General features: G+C 56.1%; 1 protein-coding gene across 1 annotated transcript in view; it reads left to right on the forward strand.

Annotated features, from left to right (window-relative positions):
• LOC113201765 (protein Tob1) overlaps positions 1-4310 on the forward strand; it is a gene marked incomplete at its 5' end in the record, with an annotated part of 30572 nt that continues 26262 nt past the window's right edge. The window contains 1 exon segment of the mRNA XM_026415660.2: positions 1-255.

The following is a 4310-nucleotide window of genomic DNA, read 5'->3' on the forward strand; positions in this document are numbered from 1 at the left end:
CAAGCCCGTTTTTACTACATCTCTAATTAATAATCAACTTACTGTGTACATAACCCGAAGAGATTCCGTTCCGCCTGTGTCAATCTTTCCGGGATCGCGCGTTTGTATTTTTTTTACGTTTTATTTTGTATTACCGACGAGAAGTGAGATACGTCAGCTTGGTGATCGCAAGTGACAAGAAAAAGGAAAACAACACCAACAAGAACAACACCGGCAACACAATCCAGTGACTTCCCTTCCCGTCCCACTGAGCGGGTGAGTAGCGTATACTGCCCTACATCCTCGAGGGGAGAGCAGGCCACGCCGGTTCCACCGCGACCATATGTTCGCCCCCGCGGTCGCGCCCGGGGCTGCCCGCCGTGCGCGCGTCCTGGAGGAGGCGGTGCTGGCCGCCGTGCCGGTGGCCCCGGGGGCGCGCGACCAGCCCCGCGGCCTCCTCGGGCCCCTCGGTGACCCAGTAATGCCGGCTGCTGGCGGTGCTGGCGGGCCCTCCTGCTCCTGCAGCACCCTCCTGCCCACCGCCCCGGCGAGGCGAGCCAGAGATCGATGTGCCGTTCAGCTGTACCGGGAGCACCGCACCCCTCCCGGCCAGGCCGGCCTCAGGGGATTCGCACCCGCGCTCACAAGTTTGGCATTTTATCGTTAGTGTCTCGTGTGTTTTTGTTGTGGCCGTCCGTCCCTCCGGACTTAGACCATACCACTCGGGATTCACTGCCGGCTCTGCGCGCGCAGGGCGACCTGACCGCCGCCGCCTTGAACCTTGGCATCCATAACCATTATGCAGAGCAGCCGGCTTGTCTTTACTTCCTCCCTTCCTCACGACATGTCCTCGCCTTCCTCCTTCCGATGATTCCTATACTTCCCCCTCTTTTGTTGCTATCCCGCTAGCATGTGTGATCGCCGGCGCTACCGCTGGGCGGCTCTCACGGCGAGCTCGCTGCTACCGCTGCTACCGCTGCTACCGCTGCTACCAGCAGCTACTCGCCAGCAGTCCTCCTGTGTAAACAATGGTGTGTGTTAGTGTGAGCGGCGCGTCATAAACTTGCTACGTTTACTCCCCCCCCCCCCCCCACTTCCCACTCGTGGGTCTCGCACCATTCAACGTGCGTTTGCTGATAAATTCATGAACGTCATTTGCGTCGCCCGGCCGTACAGTCTTACAAATAGTTGTTTTTTTCAGAGAGTTGACATGATTTGTTTGTGGACTAGAGGTGATGGGAGTGAATACATACGCGCGAGCGTGTCTGTATGCGTGTGTGCATGTGTGCCTGAGTGTGAGTGTTGTCGAGAGACGGGTTGGGGAGGGGGGGTTAGACTCCATATGGAAAGGCATGCTGGCAGGCAGTGCGCGAGTGCGACAACTCTCAATGAGCCGCTAGGTCAAGCGACAATTTAGCCCTCAGCTGGGGTCGCTCGCTACGCCCCGCCACGCCCTGGGACCGCCGCCTCCCGACCCGAAGCCGCGCCACGCCACGCCCTGCCACGCCCAGCCCCTGGAGTCCTCCGCTATCTCGCTCCCCTCAGCCTTTGCCCCTTTCGCCACCGCCGCCCCACCAGGCCCAGTAACGATCCATTCTGCACCTGAATTATTACCGTAGGCCCCCCGTGCGTGTTTCAAGACTTTGATTTTCCAGTCTCCAGTCAGTCGTGTCGCGTCGCGCTGGTTGGCAGTGTAGCCGTGTCCTCCAGACAGTACGTCGCCATGGGTATCAGGTGCACATGCTTTGCACGCTGTAAGCCCCGGACGAGCGAGCGAGCGGTGCCGCGGCGCACTCCTCGAGTTACGTGTAGTTGTGTTTTGTTTGTTTTTTTCAATTTTTTCCCGTAGATGGGTGTCACTTATGCCTTTTTGGGTCAGCTGATTCGTTTGCCTACGTCGACTTAAAAGACAGCATTTCCGTGACGCCGTGTGAAAAACCACAGTGTGCTCTGCTGCTGCCGAAAGTCAAGCGACACGCGCTGATAAGAGACACGAGAAAATTACTGCTGTACCCTCTCTTTTTTGTCTTATTATTTTTGCTGTCATCGACTCCTTCCCAATTCGATAGTGCTCGGCCGTATTCCGCCTGGTGATAGCGTGCTGACATATCGACAATATTGAGCGATAAATGAAAGAAAAAATTCTTTGGTAGGTCAAACGATTATTCTCCCTATCCTTTTTACTCGCGTAATCAGATCACTGTTCCTTTTTATTTTTCCAATTTTTCCCCTGCTTGCGGCCATCTCTCTCGGCCGCTTCTCAATTTTGTGAGTCGCGCGATCGGAAGGACCATCTTTAAGCTTCGAGAAATAGGCGGGGACGGGAGTCGAACCTGCGGCGCCGCACGCCGCCCCGCCAGGCCCACTGACCCACTAGAAAGAGACGGAGAGAGGCGAGATCGATCCGCGGCGCTCTGACCCGCAAAGGATGCGGCGGAAAACGGAGTACTATCGTCTTCCGCCATTTAAAAATTGAAATACCAGCATTCCCAAGCGTCTCTATCTCCCACCCTCTCTCCCTTCTCCTCTCCCACTCTCCCGCTCTGCCCGGGCCCCCTCCCCAACTGCACCGGGTGCTCAGTTTCCCTCGGGTCCAAAAGCGCGGCCGGCTCCTCTCCGCCGTCGGCTCCAGCAGGGCGTTTTGCGTAGGCAGACCCGGCGCGCTCCGGGCCGCCCGCGTTGCCTACCCCGCCGGGCTGACAGGCGCGGGGGTAGGCACGCCCGCCGCGCACCGCCGCCTCCGGGTTGCCTATCCCCGACTTGCAAGGCGCTCGGGAAGGGGTGGTGGGGCGCGGCGCACGGAGCGTGGGCGGGTGGGGTCGGAATGGGGCCTGGCTGCTGGTGCTGGTATGATGAGGTCAGGGAGTTACCCCCCCCCTCTCTCTCTCTCTCTCTCTCTCTCTCTCTCTCTCTCTCTCTCTCTCTCTCTCTCCCTCCCTCCCGGTGCGCAGGGGGTGGCGGGGCGTTGCCTCACACCTTGCTGATTGATTTGTAGCTGTACAGTGCGGCCGCGACTGCTCTGCTGCGCCCGGGCGCGCGGCGGCCGTGCTGTACACCTGCAGGAGGGAATGGGGAGGGGGGGGGGGCTGCTCAGCTGACTGTGCGCGCGGCTGTTATGTCCCCGGCTGTTACGTCGCCTCGGCTCGACGTCCACGAGGTGGCACGAAGCGGCACGAAGTGGCACGAAGCGGTACGAGAAGTGGCACGAGGTGCTCTGATAAACCCGCGCGGCCCTGGTCCACTCCCGCTGGCTGTGCTGGGCCATACCGCGCATGCCGCGCAAATAAATTCAGCCAAAACAAAATGATAACTTTTCTAGGTCATAGTCTTGGTGAGATCGTGTTCTCCTTTTTCTGCCTACATAAAAATCATGTACCAGAGCAATAATATGTCTCCTTTTTAGGGGTGAAACTCGCTTTATATTATTTTTTCACCGTGGGGGTTACATAATGGAGGACCCAGTTTGCTCCACATATTTCGTAGTTTCTATGTTGATAAACACGGTTTGGCGTGCTGCATAAGCTGGATATCGATCACGTGAGAGATTAAGCAGCGCTATGGGTCATGGTGATGCTTCCATGACGATAGGCAGCCTGTCATTTCCCCCACACACATACAATCGCGAGCGGTATCCAATGTCACACTGAAGATTTTTCTTGGTTTGCTAACTATGAGCGACTATGAGCTTCCTTTTTGACTATCAATTATGCTTTTTTCTGATCAGTATTCCTGTTTTATGTAGAGGCTCCAACCGTACTATGATGACTTGATATTTTACTGTCGTTATCGTATCATCGTTTCGTTATCGCTTGTCGTGTGACAAGTCCAGGACTTATCTGATAATCGGCGTGGCCGCCGCGCCGAAACCGCGCGCTCGGCTCTTAACCTTGGAATGTCAACCCCGCTCTGCGCGGCGGTGCCTCCACTGGCGCCACTTGTACAAAAGGAAAAACAAAGGAAAACGTTATTATACGAGGAAAACGTTAGTAAAATGCTTGAAAATTTTCCAGAATACCAAAGAATTCCTAGCTCAACACGCATAGTAGCTACTAGGCAACTCTTACAATGAGCATGCCCGCGTTTCGTACTGCCAAAACCACTCCAGTCTGCACACAATAGTCAGCAGGTTTAGACTGGAAAAATGAAAAACCTAAACACGTAAAAAGGCGCATGAAGCCACGTTCTTTATAAGCGACGGTGTTGGGGTGTCGGCCCCCATCTCCTTGTCTCTTTTCACAGCATTATCCTGCGTTGCTGTTTTGGGAGCGCGGGCGCTTGCAATCTGGATGCCATGGTCATCACGATGTTGAGCACTTAGAGGGAGGGAGGGA

Source organism: Frankliniella occidentalis, unplaced genomic scaffold, assembly GCF_000697945.3.
Source record: "Frankliniella occidentalis isolate FOCC.00 unplaced genomic scaffold, Focc_3.1 Scaffold348, whole genome shotgun sequence".
Lineage (NCBI taxonomy): Eukaryota > Metazoa > Arthropoda > Insecta > Thysanoptera > Thripidae > Frankliniella > Frankliniella occidentalis.